This window comes from Anser brachyrhynchus, assembly GCF_964034855.1.
Source record: "Anser brachyrhynchus genome assembly, chromosome: 1".
Classification (NCBI taxonomy): Eukaryota; Metazoa; Chordata; class Aves; order Anseriformes; family Anatidae; genus Anser; species Anser brachyrhynchus.
The window spans coordinates 82,874,871-82,895,528 of NC_137694.1; the positions used below are offsets into that span (position 1 = coordinate 82,874,871).

The 20,658-nt window shown below is 37.1% G+C and overlaps 1 protein-coding gene across 31 annotated transcripts in view; it reads left to right on the plus strand.

Annotated features, from left to right (window-relative positions):
• Positions 1-20,658, plus strand: part of ROBO2 (roundabout guidance receptor 2) — a 931,286-nt gene that overhangs the window by 532,625 nt on the left and 378,003 nt on the right. The window contains exon 1 of one of the 31 annotated variants that reach the window (XM_080591510.1): positions 1-20,658. This exon is cut by the window's left edge and continues 3,360 nt beyond it; it is cut by the window's right edge and continues 35,879 nt beyond it. The exons of the other annotated variants lie outside the window; for them this stretch is intronic. The gene's annotated coding sequence lies outside the window, so the exon portion shown is untranslated. 31 annotated transcript variants of the gene reach the window in all.

Below are 20,658 nucleotides of genomic sequence, written 5' to 3' on the forward strand. Positions count from 1 at the left end.
TTCCAGTTCTTATCTCGAGTACAGGAGGCAGCATCAGCAATATTATGCTGACACAGAACAACGTCAGGGCTAGCTTGTGAGTTAAGTGGTACTGGCTAATGAAGCAGTGGCAAACGTAGAGCTTGGGTCTTTCAGACCAACTTTTTAACTTTTTTTTTCTTCCATGACTTTCGCTTGACTTTTGGCCTGTCCAGGGAATGGAAGAAGAGTGGCTTGGTGTTAGGATTATTTAATGTATCAAAGACTGAAGGGGAGCAGTGAAGTTTGAACAGATCACTGATTCTACCACAGCTCTGACTTTTTATGTCAAATTCTCAGACCAGCGGTCTAGGCCAGAGGACAATTAATCAAATTTTCGTTCTTTTGAAAGGGGCTTTGCAACAGGTACTAGAAGATAGAAGATCTTACAGGAAATAAATAGATCGTCATCGACTGGTGAGACCATGTCATTAGTACAATTATACAATTAGTTCAGCTAGTTCCTTTCAACAGTATTTCACTTAGAAATACTTAGAAAACTTCATCTTTTTGAGCAAAGTTTACTGTATTTGTAAATCAAATCAAGATCTAAAACCTTAACTGATGACTTAGCTTTCTAGATAGCAGGCTAATTATTTTTTTTTCTCTCTTGTCATTTGGAAGTCTTAGCTTAAAGACATTATTAGACCACAGTCTCTCTGTACTTGCACCTTTCACCTACCTCTGTAAGTGCAAACAGTAGAGAACTCTGTCGTTTGTACCTCTGCTGACTTTTACACGCACAGAGCCATGGAGTGCTGATAAGTTATCCACAGGTCATACCAGAGAATCCAGTGTGTGTAAACAGCCTTACAGAACTTGGGAAAGTCTCATCTAATAAGCAGATTGCAAAGGAACACATAGGTATTTCTGAGCCTTCCGTTCATGAAAGTTCCCATTTTTGCTTGAACTCTTGATCTTTTTCATTCTTCAAGTAAGAAAGTGGCTTTAGCTTCCCTAAAATAGCTGTTATTACTGATTTTTTTTTCACATTTTATCCATTACGTCTAAAATTTGTAAAAGTTAGTTGAAAGTTAGTATAAGTTAAAACAAAAATGCAACTTGAACTGCACTTTGATCTTTGAGGGTGAGTGTATGTGAATATATGTATTCAACATAAATGTGTTTCTATTTGTATTCCAGTATATTAATTTAAAATAGTGAAGAATATTAATCTAAATCACCTGCTCAGGTTATCTTCTCTTAACCTTAGTGTGTGGTTTGGAAGCATTATAGTTCAGCAAACAAAATGCACAGTATTTATATATTAATGAAACAAGTATTTCAGAATTTTTAGGAAACAAATGCTATTTGGTTTTCTCCTAACTGATGAAATAAGATGGAGATATCTAAAGCCACATTGGTTATTACTATTGAATGTCACTTGATACTCATCCCCTATATAGAGATTTGATCCTTGGTGTGGATTTCAGCATTTCAAACCAAAGTACAACAACAAAAAACAGAAATAAAAGCCTTTGAAAGCTTACCCACTGGCAAATTACTCTTTTATGAAGCCTTATCAGGGCCATAAAAAAAGTGGCAGTATGACCCTTGTGTATCGTGAGGAAACTTGGTGACATTTAGCCAAGTGGCATATCATCATTCAACTGAAGCAGAGTAAGCAAAGGATTGGGTTTTAAAAAAAAAAAAGGCAATAGTCTATTAAAAAGAGAAATTCTGGAGACCACTGTGAAGTTGAAGTAAGGCTTCCTATTGTGTATGCAGCTTCCAGCCGTTGTACACATTTGACCCCCAAATGACAAAATAAATGAAAGCTGCTCTTCAAAGTAATGCAATCAGTTCAAAAATATTGTGCTAATAAAGTTATAAATTCTAATTGAAAGATTTATGGCAATCCATTTAGTTGTTACTAGGTTATTTGTGACAGACAGATGCAGAGTAACCTGATTAGAGTCAGCATTGTGATGACTTGTAACTGCGGAGGGGAAAAAAGCTTTAAACCATTGTCATAGCCCATTCTCTGAGATGCATTTGGAAGCTGATTTAAAAGAAAATATATGGCCATTAGACGTGCGTTTGCAGCTGCCTCAAATAGGTTGGCCCAAACAAAGTGCTAAAGTGACTAGCGGGTCTTTCTTTACCTAAGTTTTAATTTGTAAGTTAATTTACAAATTTAAATTAAAATTAGAAGATACTCTACTAAAACATTCTTTTCATTATAAAATGAAGTTTTCCATTCGTGTTGTATTTAATCCTTCATGTTAGGAGAAATAGTCTTAATTCTGTTAATGATGGAAGTCATTATTCTTTTGGATTTGATAAACTTTATAAAAAGATACTGCCCGTATGAATATACCCTTGAACAATATTTTTAAAAATATTTTTTTAATAAAAAGATGAAATATTTCATTCAAATGCATGGATATAATTTGTAATTAGAGGAGCTTAGCTTTGTTAGAACTAAATAACAGTTTGATTGGTTCTAGAAACAGAAGGAAGCTAGCCATTGTCTGGTATGTGTCCCTAGGCTTAATACATAAAATGGACATTGTTTTCATATTTTCCTTAAGGTGTAATGTATTCTTGTGGTGATGCCTGTCGAATCATTCTACAAGTTAAAATCAATTCAATTACATATTTGATATGCTTGTTGACCTACTTATTGTATTCAGGATTAAGATAGCAAAAAATAGTTCTGTTTCATCAGGAATAAAATATATCAATGTTTGCAGTAATACTTTGGCACTGTGAATTGTAAAGCCATTCCTAGTCGGTCCCTTAACTTCAGTATACCTCAGTGCTTTGGCATGATAAAGCACTGAAGTGATCCAAGTTCAGGCTTATTGGCAAATGCTGGTCTTAGCCCTTCTGATTAATACAGATCTTCTGCTGTAATATGGGAATTTACATTATATTCAAAGCTATCAAAATAGACACAGTAGCTGTCAAAGGACACAATTTTGACACAGCTACTCATGTATTGAGAGTTAAATGTTTCTTATGGCTCTAACCTTTTAAATTAGTATGCTTTACTTACTGGCATTCATTTAAAAAATTATTTGTCTAATGCTATACAGGGAGGAAAGAGATACTAATTTACCTGACAGAGGATGAACTGTAGATCTGATCAGTGAATTGATTATTAAATTCTCTGTTAACGTAGAGTAGGGCAATTTCTTTGGCAATTTACAATACTGGCTAATTTCCTGTTAGTATTGACTAATAAGTGAATTAAAATAGTAGGACCCCCATCTAGGCAGGGGGGTTGGAACCAGATGGTCTTTAAGGTCCCTTCCAACACGACCCATTCTATGGTTTAATGAAATACCGAACAGGAAGAATTGTAAAGTGTGTGTCTGTATTAACACAGTTTTTGTAAAACATCTATATATTTTTGTGTATAGTACATATATATTCATTATATTTCAGATTATTAGTGTCCTTTTAAGATTGCTTACTCCTTTTTTTTTTTTTTAATATTGTAAGGATGCTTTCTGCACCTTACCAAACTGTTATCACTTCATATGAAGAGGCCATGTTTGACTGCCTTCAGGATGACTTCTTGTGAGTGCTGTGATGGGGAAAGAAAAGCAAAGAAACAGAGTTAGAACCTCACCCCTCTCTAAAAATCAGCTTTTTAAATGTAGTAAAATGCTCTGAATACCTCCTGATGATGTCAGGAGGAAGGAACTCCAGAACTCCAGAATCCTAATCCTAATCCTAATCTCTGGAAGGATTTGGGAACACCATTAGTGTATCTAGTTCTTTAGCACCAGGCACCTATGTACTGGAAACTTCCCTTTCACTTTGCCATCAAAATCCACCTAACAAATTGCTGTTTACAAGTGTGGATTACCAGCTTCCAAGATCTAAGCAGCAAGGTACCCTAAAGATTTCATCAGTGTAATGAATGTTCAAGCCCAAGTGAACAGGATCTTCCCTGCAATTGTAGCTTCAGTAGCTTCTAATAGTGTTCATTTGAAGCTCAGGGGTCTGGAATGGTTGAGTAATTCCCAAAGTGATAGATTAGCATGCAGAGAACAGTTGAGGTGGTCAAAGGTGCATGCTAAGTGTAATTCATTGCATGGATATTACTGCTGTGTCTATGTGGTTTCTAGGGGAGCAGCATAAGCACGATTTGGAAACTGGCAGAACTTCTATTTTTAATCTGAGCATCCTTGTTTTTACATATGTTTTTAATCATAAGTAGCAAAATCAGTGTGATTAAAGCTACTGGTACAGCCTTGTGGTAAATGTTAGAACTGATTTACTACAGTGTAGAAATACTAATATTAACCACAAACAATTTTGTTATGGGAGCAAAACAAGACACAGAGCTTGTCATCTCTTAATTTTTATTTAGCTTGAATGTGACCCTTGCGCAAAACTTATAACTCCAAACAGACTGTATTAAGGACTTTAGTAATGAAATTTGGTGTTTTCCAAGGCTTCTCCCCTTTGAATTGAAGCACAGAATTGTGATGTGTGGAATAAATACCCAAGCTCTTTATAATCAATATTGTTATTATCAATATCTTAGTATGTTAAGAAGATTTAACTTAAGGGACTGTTGAAATAGTTTTGAGATCAGAGAACCAGCTTGTTAGCTGATGTGCGTGAACTCTGTATTACTTCATGTAAATTTTGTCTGTGTGCATCTCTGACAGCCTGGCCTGCTGCTGCTAATAAAAGATGTGGTGCAGCTTCACCACAGCTGTAGCAGTCCAGGTGATCCTACAAGGTGTGCTGGTGCACAACTGCCATTAGTTCCAGTAACTCTCCCTTCGAAAGGTCAGGGTAAGCAGCTTTGCTGCACACATTTTTCCCCAGTTTAAATAAACAAAAAAACTGTCTCCAGATTCCCCATTAGGACTGGTTAAATCTAATTCTGAATCTAATGCTTGGAAGCCAGTGGTCTATTCAAAATGCAAAATAACCATGTGCTATTTTAGCTGGGAAGAGAAGCTCTGTTTTGCTGGTACTCAAATGTGTATTTTGCATATCTGTTCTCTCTTCTCTACCTCATTGCTTCCTAATCTCTTAAGTACCATTTTTAAGGGCTTATTTCTGATTCACTGACATGGATGATCCCAGAACTTGGAAAACTTTGCTAACAAAGAAATATTTGTTGCAGATGGGACAATTTTAATTTGGGGTCAATTTTAATTTGTAGTTGCAGTATGCCATACCTTGTCAGTCAGCGAAGTGGCCGAGGTGGTGCTGCACTGAAGAGAATTGAAGAACCTGCAGGGAAGGGCTCAAGTGTTTGTCGCAGGTGCATGCCACTGCTGTGCTGGTTCAGTTCAGGATCCAAACTGCTGCAAGGGGCATATTGGGCTTGTTCTCGTCTCTCTCTGTCAACACTTGAGAAGCCTTTTCAGTACCATTTTTCCTACTACTCTCCCTGATCAAAGCATTGCTTGCTTACTGAGGCTCTTAGAAGATAATCATTTAATAGCAACTCTGAGCCAGGAGACAAGAGGAAAGATAGTTGAAGAACTCATTGCTAATTTCTCTCCCAGTGTAATCAAATCAGTACAGCTCTCCAGCCAGGACTTACAACCCTTAATAAGTCACTCTATTCGATTAAGAGGAATTGATTTTCTTCTACCGTGGATCATAGTGATTATGACAAATATGGTATCTGCTGCTCACTTCCCTATCTTCCCTGCTAGTGTCCATTTGTTTGCAGGGCCGGCAGGTAAACGAGCCAGAGAGATGACACGGTGTCATTAACTGCAGTCAGTGTCAGTACGTTGACAGGAGTGGAATTGAGTGGTTCCCTAGATCAGAGCAGAAGCCAGTTGTGAGGGTCTCGCACAGCAATTACGTACTTCTGACAACTCTACTGACAGCCTTAAATGCAGGAAATGATGGGACAGTAATTTGTAATTGCAACTAAGAGAGCAACTGGCAATCGGCAATGGTGTGGTGGCAGCATACGGGCCATAGTTTAGAGGTTAGCCAACATCAAAGCAGATGGGAGAAGCGGGAAGGAGAGCTGTCAAGCTGCCATGTTTAAGAAGCAAAGCAATATTGACCTTATCTTCAACTAGAGGTTACCAGTGGAATCATTTCTTGACAAGGTTACCTATTTGTTTGCTTTCCCTGATCTTATTGGCAGTGGAAAACTTAATGGACTTAAATTTAACATAATGAATTTTGGGGAGGTCGGGGGTGGGGAAGGAGATAGTGTAAATGTCAGTGCTGTTACAGATAATTTTAGGAATGGTCACATAAACACACATAAAAGTGGTTTTTTGTATGCCTAATTCTTTGGGCTATGATGACAGCAGTCAAACAGTAAAACAATAGTGTTATATCTACTGGGAATTCTTCTTTCACTATCACATAATAGCAGCCTATATCTGGATGTCTGGAGGCTCTCAAGCTGTAGACCATGTAGCACGTGCAGGTGAACTCTGGGAAGGTAAATTCCTGTTTATTTTCATCTGTTGAAACTGCAGTAAAAATAAAGTAAAACACAGCGGTTGTTTTTGTGTTTTTTTTTTGTTTGTTTGTTTGTTTTGTCTTGTTTTTCCCCAGAAGTATCGCCAAATCCACATCTGGTCATCTGCTTAAGAAGCTTTATTTTCAAAACTATTTAATTACCTTCTTGCTGAGCAGGGGAAGCTAAATGACCATTGCAGTGTTGAACTGCATAATCTGAGTAAATGAAGGAAAAGTTTTCAAAATCAATATGTACGGTTTGACCTCCTGCATATCCCAACCTGCAATTTCTATAGGGGGATCAGTAATTTTTGTCTGGAAACATATTTGTTGTTTTGTTTGTTTTAGGACTTGATTACATTTGGTGGTATTCTGAATAAATATTGAATCCCCATGTAAAGCCTAAAAGATTTCAAGTAAGGAAAATTACCTACCCTCTCAACTGTTTTAATATTGAGATGTCTCAAAGGTAAAACTTACTACTTCATGAATTCTAGTTGTTCTTTTACAGTTAGGTTTCAGTTAATATCTTTTTAAATTTTACAAACTGAATATTCCACAGGAGGAAAAAAAAAAAAAAAAAGGTTTTGCTGTCCACACCATGTGGTATTTCTGAGATGTAATATGTCTTAAATACTGCAGCTGTTTCATGCAGTTGACATTTACTTTCACTGAGTAGCTATGTGGAATGGTGGTAAAATGGGAATCAAATCGCCGGATGCTATCTCATACTGTGTAAGAAGTACTGCTTTCGAGCTCTGTTTAGATGGCAGTCTGATGGTTTTGGAGTGCCTGAAATCCACAGACTTTGGATCCAGAGACAGTTCAGAAGGAAGCAAGATAAAGATGAAAATTTTTCAAGTTTCAAAATTCAGAATAGTTTGAGAAACTTGCTTCAGTGAGGAGGAAAAAAAAAGTTACCTCCATTTCAGTAACTATTATTGCCTTTTTAAGCTTCGTTTGCAGGTTGGACTTCCATAGACTCACCTTCCAGCCATGATATGCTAACATCCTGTAGAAGGATGAAACTAAGAAATAAACCTTGAAATACTGCAACTTGTATAATTTTTCTACCTACACCTCCTCTTCGGTAGGTCTACTGTATTGAACTTTAAGTGTCACATTCTAAGTTATGATTTCTGAACTTCATGTTATTATGCCCCTTTTTTTTTTATCATGTCATTTTTTTTTAACGTACTTTAAAAGTACGGAGACTAATTTGGGGCAAAATATTGCATGAGTAGTCTAATCATTGGCAGACGTACACTGGAAAAACAGAAAAATACCTTTACTTTTATTCTCTCAGATCTGGAGATCATTGTAGCAAGTTTAGGTGCACTGTGAAGTCAGGTGTTTTGTGTTCCCATAGTTATTTCCATTTTCCTCTAGAATACAGTCCTCTATTCTGTCATGGTGGCTTTTTTTTGTTTGTTTTGAAATACAATCTTACCATGAACGTTGAATTATGCCCAGTTTGCCAAGCAATACTTATTTATATAGATTGCTTACCACTTTATTATCCATAATGTGTATAGTCTGAAAATTGGATTAGTAGTGACCTTATATTTTCTTCTCGATCACTGACACAGATATTGAATTGTTTAGAGGGTGTGAACCAATGCCAGCAGGACTCCAGTAGGAACTCGCTTTTTCTTCAGGGATTCCCCAGTGATATCTCTTTTTCTGGATTTATCAATTACCAGTTTCAAATCCACTTAGCATGTGCCACATTTAATTTGTACAGTGCTAATTTTGTAATGCAAATGTCATGTGGTCAGATTCTTCATGTCCTACATAACCTTTTTTCCATGAGAATTTATTGATCATAATATAGTGAAACATGATTGATATAGTCAGCAGCTTTCTGAACAACATATTTGAAGTTTTTATTCTGGGTTATTGCACCTTTTATATATATATATATTTAAGCAATCTTGGCTGTGTAGTACAACTTTATCTTGAAGGATGTTGCGTGTTGGTTTTGATCATGCAGTGCTGCTCTTTCTGTGAGAGAAGCAAGACAGTCTGTTGAAGTATACCAGTGCTGTTTAGATTGAGGCTGTGTTAAATGCATGTAAAACCTGTATTGTAGAATAGATAGTGGAATATTCAGCTATGAAAATGTTTCATGATTTAAAAAGAAAGGAAATTTTTCAGCACCGTACTTTATTAAGGCTTTAACTGATGATACTTATTATTTCAGTAGGAATGCTTGCTGGAAATAAATTTGAAATTTAAATGACTCTTTTGACCTTGAAATTATCTATGTAAATAAAGCCTTCCTGTGATCAGCTCCTTTCTCTTTAAGGCCTATAAAGGGATCTTGGTCAGGTCCTCTGTAGGCATAAGCCTTGATTTGGCTTATGCAATTTAGAGATGTTGGAACGTAGTTCCCATGGGGGAACCCATGGTTAGAGTAATAAAGAAGAGATTCTTGTTCTGTCCTGGCTGTGCATGCTCTCTCTCTCTCTCTCTGACAGTATTTAGAGGATACAGAATATCCCTTGGTCAAACTATTGTCCATCTAGGAAAGATGTCAATGACAGCATTTGCTTTTTATATATTACCTGCTTTATATATACTTTTATATATTATCTGCTTTTTATATATTACAGGTTTTTGCTTCATGTGAAACATAGTATATTCCTTTCTTTCTCATCATCAAGTGGAGGTTAAAATTTTCTGATATAAAGAAAATAAGCATATGATTTACTTGCTAGAATTTCTGTAATGATGAATGATTAAGGGCACTTGATAGTATAGGGATGATTGCATTACCAATGCCTCATTTAAATAAATACTTTTCACTGAAAATATTAGCTAAAATGTAAGCTATGTGTCAGAGCAGAAATTCCAGTGTGTCTTGTTAGAACTGGTTTTCAGTTGTTCTCTTAATACCTACTGCTGTTTTAATATTGGAGGTCTTGTGAAGTTTACTAACCCAGGATTTTTTTTCCTTTCTTCAAAAATCCAGTAGCGAACTCGAATGAGCATCGACAGTTAGCATTATTATACGAAAAAATGATTTTGTAGAAGGTTGCATTTATGTCACAGAACAATATTGCACATATAAATGCTAAAAATTGTAATCAGTATAGACTACAAAATGCAGGAGCTCTAGCATATCCTTGACTTAGTTTTTTTCTCAAGTCCAATGTGAATTGAGCTTGAGAAATTATGTGCTGCTTGATGGTCCTAAACAAAATACTGTGGTTAAGTTCCAAGCCCTTGAATGGTGATTTCAGAGAGGTAACACAGTCTTCTGTGTAGTGAGAAAAAATAAAAATAATAATAATAAAAAAAAAGCTGCTATTAGACGAAGTCACATGCTTATGAGATAAAATCACAAAGGACCTGAAGGAATGGTTGAAGAACATAATGCAGTGAAAATCACCAGGGCTCCTTTCTGACTTTGTTGCATTTGCTGGCTGCTTTCCGTGAGCTCATCTGATGCTGGAAGTCAAGCAGAGAAGTCTCAGTGGACATTTGATGATTGCTCATGATGCTTACTACATCATTAGAATTTTGAATAGAAACAGTTGAGGATATAATTAATTAGTTTATGTTAGTAAAGTGCTCTGTAAATACTAGCTATTATAAAATAAACTGACAGTATATTCTGGAAAAATGGTACAAGCATCCTCATTACTGTAAATCATTATGTTTGCTAACAGAGTTCTGCTTACTATTAAGGAGAATTTATTACTGATGAAGGGTTCAAAAGTGACCTGGAGCCTTGAGTCCTTAATTTATCACAGGAGCAGGACATTGCTGACAGAAAAAAATAAATGTTGCAGTGCTTCTAGTGCACCCTAACCTTGACCCAGAGGAGACATCTCTGGGTATGATCAGGTAATTCTTGCTCCATGCCCTGTAATTTGTGACCTTTCCGTTACGATTACCAATAAGGATATCCATTACTCTCTGCTTGAAGTTGAATTTTATTAGTATTAGCTATGATTTATATTACACTAAGGTCTAGAGAAATGGCTCCCCAATGTTGTAAACAATGTAGACAACAAAAAGACTATCCCTGCCCCAGAGAACTTGCATTTGCACTCTTATGCTGTGGGCACTGGCGCTTTTAGAGATGACTGTCAGTCACACTGCCTTGTGAGGAACCCAGGGTATTGTGGGCTGAATTGTTCATTCGTAACACTTGGGTGCAATCTTTAGAGTGCTTTTTTTGATTTTTTTTCCTGTTTTGCTTTATAGCAGGCCTTACTCATGTAACAGTTTAAAATCTTACTGCACAGCAAGTTGGTAATGTAAGTACAAGAATCTCTAGCTGATGGTCTCCAAGTGCAATCACAGGACAAAGTTTTCTTGGGCGTTCCTATTGCTCTGAAGGGTTTTAAAATCTTTGCAGTTCACTTATGTCATCATAAAGTTTGATACCAGCAGCAGCTGCCTTCTTCAGGTCACTTTTATTTGCCTGTTTTGGTATTTATTAGCAAAAGTCAATTGCTTTCCAATCAAGGTAGATTCTGACAGCCTCTTATGTGAGTGAATAAAGCTACGGTTGACACACTCGTCAACGTCAACATCTAAAATAAATAGATAAAAATCCAGGATTCATCTTTACCTTGTTGTGACCAGGTGCAAGTAAAAACCAAATGGAATTGGGAAGGGACCAGTGCTCAAGTGCACTGCCTTTGCCAGCAACATATACGTATACACACACGTGTATATATATATATATATATATATATACACACACACACACACATATATGGTGGTGTGAAACATTCCTTGGTTTACAGGAGTGAAGAGCCATATTCAGCCTGCTCAACATGCCCTTTCAACCTGTGCTTTCAGAACATTTGCTTTGTGTTCTAGAAGAGTGGAAGCGCCCCAGTTAAATTAAGTTCTTGTTGAGGCCATTGCTTGAGTGCTGTTAAGTAGAACACATACCTAATCCTGTTCACAGCATCACAGAAGGGTTAGGGTTGGAAAGGACCGCAGAGGCCATTTGGTCCAGCCTTAACATGGGGTATGAGCACTGCCAGCTTCTCTCCTGCTGCTGGGGTCTGAGGCTCCTTGGGTGTCGTGTCTTAGAGAAGATCCTGTCTATCTCCCTTTTATCTTCTCCAGTACTTCACAGCCTGCTCACTTCCCCCCACAAACCCGCCATTTGACAGCAGAGCTCCTGCGGGACGGGGGACATCTCTGCTGGCATCAGAGGGGTCCCAGGCACTCGCTGCAGCCTGGGGCTCAGAGGGCTGCGTCCTCACCAGCTGGAGCTCTCTCTGGGTCGAAGCCTCTACCCTAGCAGGGGATAGCTGCCCCAAAATCCGCAGGGGAAATGGCTCTGCAGCATGTCACTGCCATGTCCAGGAAGCAAATTTGTTGCAGGGATCTGAATTTGACTAAGGCACCCTTCTTTGCACCTTTCTGTGCAAACAGCCATGTTTGTTGTGTGCTTCTGGGAGCTGAGCTCAGCGCAACCAATGCAAAATGTAGTCTTTATGTAATGCCTTTCAGTCTTAATCTTTCTAGGCTCTATTTACTAAATCATTACTCTTTCAACTGGATCATACACTACAATATTTTTCAAGCTATCAAAGTGACATATGAGAACTTCTTTTATGGAGATCAGTATTAGAAATGTGAGTGTGTCGGTATGGCTTATATGTATGGATGTATGTGCCTGAGAGAGAACATTGAAAGCAAATTCTTTTAAGTTTTGAGCTTGATTAAGTTAATTGATAAAAGACTCTATGTGTCATTCTTAATAAGTTTCAGAGGCACTGAAATGGGGGAGGGCTGTAGACATTGGTATATTAATGATAACAGTCCTCACAAATCATCTTGAAAATGCAGATTTGGGGACTTAAGGAAGAAGAGCAGGGAAGCCTCTGTTTGTAGAAATGTATATAATACCAGGTTTTGTCTAAAAAGTAAAGTGTTACTAGAACTGGTGGTCATCAGTTTCCATCATTCCAGTATTTATAAATAACCCTTTTAGTCATTCACCTGCTTTGGTATACAGAGAAATAGTCAAACACTTGCTTGGCAATACACAGGTATTTTTGACACCTTTTTCATGTCAGTTATTCATTATAGTAACGGTACTTTGTGATGTGCAATTTCTGGATTTATGACCCATTCTTGATAAGCGTGAATCCAGGCTGCATGTGCATCTTTGATAAGGTTCTAATTGGATAGCAGTGACCTTTCTGAATGTAATTCTAGGAGGAAGATTAAAAAGCAGTCCAGAAAGTGACAGGTTTGGGACAATAACATATGAATTCAGTTCTGCTGGCAGGCGTGAGATGGAAGCCATGATAAATTAGAGGCAGGGCAAGCAGGCTTACTGAATGATTATTCATTTCTGCTACATCCTTGGGTAAAATCCCGTGAGTAGTGCCACTGGTGCCATATTTTCCCTATCCTCCAAATTCAGTGTGTGCTGATTACACAAAAAAAATTGTACTAGAAAGTTTCAGAAGATAGTGAGCAGAGCCTATTGAGCAGTACACATCTGAATGATGCTGTCCCTTCGTGTGATGGTGGTCGTGCATTTATTGCCCTCATTGAACTACTGGGTCTTACTTGCTGCTTCTCATGGCTTTTTGCTCTAATTAAGTTATTAAAAAAGAGCTTTATCCAGTGTCTGATTAAGTAGATCACAAATCAAAACTAAAATCAGTCAATCTGAGTCTACATGCATCTTATTTTTTCCCATTGAAAATAAGACAATCATGAAGTTGAGTTACAGAATTTGTTCTATGTGCTTGTTTAGAGGTAATGAAGGGATGCACTGGAAGAGGAAAACTTTATAAAAGAAAAAAAAGTTAAAAATTCATGTAAAAAGTTAATTTCAATAAAAATTGGTAGTTTGGTTAACTTGGCAATTTTCCAGAGGAATCATCAGATGCTTCCTGGATTGATAGATTACTTCTATTACTGGATAATATTGGGGGAATATTTCAGATGCCTTTAGATATCTGCATTACTATTTCTACTTATTTGTGGAGAAAAATTGACAATGTAAGGCAGGGGAAGAAAGCAATGGAAACCTGTATATCAAGTCTTACATTGATCTTTAGGTTTTACATAAACACGGTTTAAGGCCTGTTTTTACTATTTAGAACCAGTTTTTGCATTGTTACAAAAAAGAGGTTGAAGTTACTTTTTACCTCATGGTGGCAAATGATCTCTCTGCTGCATGAAATCTGAGATCACTGAACTGAAGGGAAAAATATTTTGACTGCAGTAAAACTAAGTGAATAGCCTGGTTTTAAAGCCATGTAAGCCATCTCTATTTGGTCTCCAAAGTGTGTAGTGAAGAATTCAAATGGACACTTGCTTTAGCTTTTGAGATAAAATGGAGCTGAAGGGAGAGAAAAGTTATGAATATAAGTAGGGCTCGGGGTAGCCATGCGAGTACAATAGAGGTTACTGAAGTTGTAAACAGAGATTTGTAGTTTTATTTAGGTTTATAAACTTAACCCCATGGAGAATAAAAAGTGATTTTGTAGTTTGATAACAAACACATTTAAATTTGATAACAAACACATTTAAATCAGACCTCCCCACATACTAGTGATATTTGAGAAAGAGGGATGGATTTATTTATTAATGCCTTAGTTTATTATAGAGCATGCTGATAAAAATGAGCTGTGGTAATCTACTTCTCTGGTAGATTGTTTTACCTTAGTCTGTCTTGAAAGGCTTAGAAAATGGATCATTGTAATGAACTGTCAGAGGTTACCACACATAGTTGTCATTTATATATTAATAATCTGCCTAATGAAGATACTTAAAAGTAGATAGAAAATGAAATACTCTCTGCTTTCATAATCAGAAAACTTCAATTTGGCAGAAAAGTTTTTAAAGTGAAAGGCCAGATTTTAGTCTAGTAGAAGTAGAGAGGCTCAAAAGGGAGTCTTTTCCACTCTTTCTGTACCTTGCCAGGACAAATGCCCATGAATCAGTGAGAATTTGACTTGCTTGCGCTCAGGAATTCAGCTGAGAGATGGAGGCAAACTCTGCACATGAGAGAGACAGGGCTACAAATGCTCCTAGAAGCAGCAGCAACCCCACTGGGCAGGTGTTTTAATAGTGTTGTGGTGACACTTCAAGTCATGTTTAGGGCTCAAGTTGCAGGTGAGGTGTGTATTGTTGAACGAGTGAAGAAATGTTACTCCTCCTAAAAGCAGAATTGTTGACTAAGGTTCATCGCTTATATATCAAGATCTTTATTTACATTTAAGCAATCAATCTACTTGATTTTCAGAAGTTCTTCTTTGCCACTAAATTCACCGGTCAGTTCTGAGCATGCAGCAATCTGGGTGCTCTTGTGTCATGGTATGTCCCAAAAGTTTTGTTTGTTTGTTTGTTTGTTTTGGCATGCCACATTGCATATTTGTTGCTATTTTAAAGCTTTGAATGTTTTAAAATGAGGCCTGGTCTTTACAGTTACTGAATCAATAATCAGGTAATCAGTAATTTCAAAATATAAACAGAATATGTTGTATGATATCATGTAGAGTTTAGTAACTTTTTAGTAGTAATTCAGAGCAGTGAGTTAAAAATGGCTGTCACTTTCAGAATATGTGGCTAAAAAAAACCATAATAAGCAGAAGAACTAGCAGGTGTGCAAGAAAAGGCAGTACTCACTACTGTAAATTGATGCTGTTGTACTGGAGCTGGTGAGCTTGCAGTTTCTGTAGTGACTTTAGTTTAGGCATTTCAGCTAATTTTCCTTGTTACCATACAATTATTTTTTTTTCTTTTTTTTCTTAAATCTAAATAAAGTTGCTGTCTTACTGCATAACAGCTCTTATAGATGGAGATGGAGATAATGCTGGCCCACTACAGCATCTAAACATAATCAAGACTTCTAAGGTAGAACTTGGAATGTTTGTTGAGAAGTGTTTTTGAAATCTCCTAACTCCGAGTCTAACAGGAAGAGAGAAAGGGGGAAAAAAAAAAAAAAAGAAAAGAAAAAAGCTTTTACAGTGAGTATGAGCATGTAGTAGTAAGATATAAGACTAATTGGAATTACTTTCTCATGGAAGACTCCATTTGTATGTTCTGGTACTGGAGGATCACATTTTATATGGAAAACTCATAATACACGCAGAGCTATTTGTTTTATTACAAAGTTTGCACCATTAATCATCTCTTCACAAGCAGACAACGATGCTTGTGGGTGAATACGTACCACTTTGCATTAGCAGTTTTGGTGATAAGGAGCAGAGCCCACATTCCAGTTGTTTGTTGGTTTGCTAGCCCCGGTGCTTTAATGTTTTATGTGGAAAGGCAGCATTTGTCCCCCACGGGCAAACTCCCATGCTGCTGTTCTGTAGAGAGCCAGGAAAATCAGATCCACCTACTGACCCTACCTATTGTCTGGCCTTGTCGCCTTCTATCAGTAGCATGCCACAATCGCCAAGCTACATGTGTACCTCGTGCTTGCTTGGGGTTTGGCAGCCCCGTCCCTTGCACCTGTTTGCTTATGCATGAGCTGTGCATGTTTGAATCCAAACAGCTGACAGGGAAGGAAGGTAAAGGGGGAGGGAAGTCAGGCGCTTTTCATTACAGTGCTCAGAGGAGCCAAGGCCCAATGATGCTGTGGAGGCAAGGGAAACATTGGCAGAGTCCACCAGCATACTATAAAATTGGGAGTTTTGGCAGATGTGGACAGTTGACCAGGGCACAGCAGTTAATAAACTGTCTGAGGAAAGAAAGGCATCAGATTTTTCTCTTTGCTTTTATTCTTAGCTCTGATCTCAGATAGGAAAGGATTACATAATGTGGGGATGATTAGAGATTCTGTACCTTTCTTGAGCAGTCCCTTGCTCGTGATATGAGTTGATAAAAGTGCTCTTCAGCATAAGTAAGGATGACAGAATGTAGCCCGTTTTCTGCTAACTAATATAACCAGTCCTCTTGGTCTTGCTGGGATACGTTTACAATTGTTACAGCTGCAAGTCCTCTTGATTTTTCACTACCGTGAGTAGGAGTCACATTTAACCTTGTTCAATTTTTTTAATTATGTTTTTTTTTTTTACTTTTTGTTATATAAGGTTCCGCATGAGAAATATCTATGAATCTGTGGAGCAGAAGCACAAGAAAACAGACTCCACGTGCTTGTACTTCCAGTATTTTGAAAAAAGTACAAGAAAAGCTTATTCCAATACAACACCCTGACAGTGGGTGCTGGGCCACGTTCTTGTTCTCTCATACATACCTGCCCAGAGAATTGACTGCACTCCCCTATGGACCGGTATAAGATACCATCTCTCAGGCCCCACCTTTTTTGGTGCTTCTTGCACACATTTCTTACCTTTTTGCTTAGGTCTGTGCTTTAAAAAACATTCTTTGCCTCAAGGCATTGTATATAGATGCTCTCTAATTTAGCTACTTAGGATACTTATTTAGTATCCTTATTGAGTTGAAGGTAATATTCTCTGCAAGTGATAGCAACACAATTGCAGTTCTAGAGTTAAATACCTAAATGTCATTAAATAAGGCCCTTTAATAACTGAATTAAGCCTGAACTAAGGTAATGTATAGCCCTGTACAGGGGATAGATCTTTTCTATAATAGAGGAAATGCCTGAATAATTTTAGTTCCCATATCATGCTCTTCCTATGCATATAGAGGTAGCTTAGGTCATTAATGTGTTTTCCTCCACAGGGAGATAAGCATCTAAATAGCTTTGAGAACATAGGCCCTATGATTAATTCTCCTTTGAAAGCAGGTTTTGTGATCTGAAGATATTTTTGCAATTTTGTTCTTACTCAGAAGACCCATGGACACAGAGAGCTACAGAAGAATGTGTGGGACTCAGAGTTACTAAATTCTTAGTGTTAATAAATCTTACGTGCTTTGTCAATGAACTTTTCTCCCAAATGCATATATGTAATTACAAGTGCTATACCAATGACTCCTTTTTCCTCCACCTTTAAGTGGTATCTTTATATCTTGATGAGAACCAACCCAAATTTAGGATGACAGAATGTTTTCTTTTCCTATAATGCAGGAATGTTTACTTCATTTACGTAGAGAATGGTCTTAAATGTGATTTCTGAAACAAATTCCTGCTAATAAGTTCGTATTGTTACTTGAAGCATTTGTGACGAAAACTTTTCATAAGGTAAAATTTTCATGCTATAAGTTGTGATTTCAGTAAGTGCTTTTGAATGTTAAAGTGGATTTATTTTATATAATTCACTATTAAGTCAAAGAAGTTCCTGTGCTTTTTTTTTTTCCTAGTGTGAATGAGCCAGTGCTTCTAATAAGCTTATTCCAGTATTTCACCTCCAGTCCTTTGTCTTATACAGCTGTTATCTGACAAAAGGGGAGATAAAAAGAAAGAGCAGGACACATTCCTGTGGTCTATTTTGCACAGTCAGCTATGTTAGAAAAGAAGTGGTCAGTTCTGCAGTAAAGAGAATTGCATTTGCAATTGAATATGGGTAATGAATTCCGGAAAGACTCCGCCTCTTACTTGTGTTGCCCAACAAAATCTTAGAGCTGTTGTCTTTCTGTACCCCACACAGACTGAACAAATGAACACTTTCAAACTTTGCATACAGAGTTTTGGTGCTTGGGCAGAAGGCAGTAGTACATCTCTGCAGGTCCTTGCATGACTAATTTCATGTCAGCAACAAATTTTTACTGCCCTTTAAATAAGAATTTATAATAATAATTATAAAGTTGCCAGATGGTTAGACTGGTAAATTTTAAGGCCTCTGAGCTTAAAAATATTTAATTTATGTTTACCTGTCATCCTTGAGCCCAAAAACATTGATTTTTTTCAGTCATTACTTAACACGCTTTTTTTTTGGGTGGGGGGAGGGCGTGGGTCCTCATGCTAACTCATTTGCTGTGATGCAGTTGTCTTTTTCAGTAGATGTTTTTTCTTTAACAGGGGTTTGGATCAGATTGACTCTATACTTGCGGAGTCTGAAGACAATTAACTCAAAAGCACAAGCACAGAACTCCCTTTGAATTCAATGGTAACAGTGGGAATTCATCCACATTGTGTCCCCTTCCCAGTGGGACCGCTGCATATAAAACCAGTTACTTCCCTTTGGGAGTTCATACAGCATGTAAATCCTGTCAAGTTTAAAATGTCCAGGGCTGACTTGTGCTGTCTTTACAACCTTTAGAAACGTAGGAAATGTGCCTCAGAGGGCTGTGTGCATGTTTTCTGTGGCACCGTATTGTGGTTATCACCTGCGTGGCACAGACTGTGGGAAGTGCTGCAGCCAGGCTACCTATGAAGATAAGCAGGAGCCTCCATTAGTCTGACCAGTGTTCACACACTCTGTGGGCTTCAGAGTGGGAGAAGTGGCACTGTGTCCCTGTCCCATCTCTTCCCCTGCTTTAGGGATACAATTCCGAAAGGTACTGCAATTACAGCTTCAAAGACAAAATCAGACTTCAGGTTATGAAAATACAGTTGGATACTGTAGTGGTTTATTTAAAAACAAAACAACCACCAACACCACCACAAACTTTCCTCCACCTATTTTCTTTTCTTTTTTATTTTTGTTATTTTAAAACCAAATGTAGTCACTTAGATAAAGCGTTTGTTTGTTTGTTTTTGTTAAAGTTCATGTTTTGTTTTTGGCAGGATATTTAAAGCATATTTCACCAATTTATATAAATCTAATTCCTTTCCTATTTCAAATCTAATGAAATGTAAATACCTTTACCTGGTAATTTTCTTCTCAAAGTTAACATTCAGCTATGTTTCTGGATGTCAAGAAGCATTGCTTAGATACACAAGAGGCACGAAACCTGATGCATCTGGGTAGTCTTGCTGGGGTGTAAATGCAACTCATCAGTGGTATATACAATTAGCTAGGACTTTAGCTTCTGTAGTGTTGTGTTTTTATTGTTACTTAAATATGTAATAGAAATAAAGAACTATAAAAACAACACAATCTATTTTATGTTATTAACAGTAATGGTTGTATTATTCAAATGCAGTTTTCTTGTAAGTAAAGCAGTAAAAACACTCCCTTTGGGCTGTTCTGTAGGGCTTAATTTTTTAATTTACTGGATGTATTTGGGTTTTCCTTCAAGCTTTGTGAATTATATTAAAGACATCTACTTTCTTTGGCACTGGAATTTGGTTTATCAATCTCATTTTGAAAACTTATTTAAACAATCACCTCTTCATTTTTATTTATTTATTTTTTTGGATGGATTTTGCCTGTTTAGCTACAGCGTATCTGTGACTTTGTTATATCAAGAACTTAAGATCGTTAAGTAACCAAACATGCAAATGTAGTGCTTGGAAGCCCTTTGAATTTTACAGATCTTATGATATCTTCTGTACAGATAGATAGTAGTATTTAGTATAGGTTAGCTGTAGTGGTTTTGTAGATTTCTTTTCCTGTTCTTGGTGAGCTTTTCTATCATATATTAACATGTTCAGAATATATAGAGATGCTTTGATGGCCTCTGGTGTAAGGCAGTAAACTTATCAGGAGTCCAGTACTGGTCACAGAGTGTATATTCTCACAGGTCTCCATGGTTTTATACATCTTTCAGTAGATTTAGGTCTCTTACTACCATTACTCAGCCTCTAACATCCCTCCCATCCAATTCACAGCTTGAACTTTGTCAACTACCAATATATGAGTGTGCTGCCTAAAAAGCAAACTGTTGAAGCAGTGCTTTATGAAGGATAGATTATTGGCTTGGTTACATTCAGCTTTGTCACACGCATGATCTGAATAAAATATTTTGGTGACAGACTCTTCCATTTCCAGCTTCTTCCTTCCCTTTTCATCTTGTTTCGACTGTCGAGTAATGTTCTTTTTTCTCTTTTACTTTACATTCTGCATATTTTCTTTTTAGCTTAATCTCTTCTAATTATGGTTATAGATAATTTGTGAAATAACAGGGAACCATATAAAAAGCAGGAAAGCAAAGGGAAAGTGCTTTCCCAGGAAAATGTCAAAATTGGATAATTTCTTTTCTCTTTCATCTGTCTGCTTTTTTTTCCTCTTCCCCCCCCTTCACTGAATGTATAATTACCTCATTGTTTCAGTAATGTGAAACAAAAATTAGATGCAAGAGAAAAATCTAAATAGAAGGACTCTAAATGCTTTTTCAAAATGAAGAATTTAACTAAACCACTCTAAAGTCCCCTGCTGGGCTCAGGCAAGCTGAAATTAATTCAAGAAGGCAGATAAAAATTTTAACCAGCCCGAGTGGAGATGACGGATGTGACAGCTCTCAGTTAAAATGTCT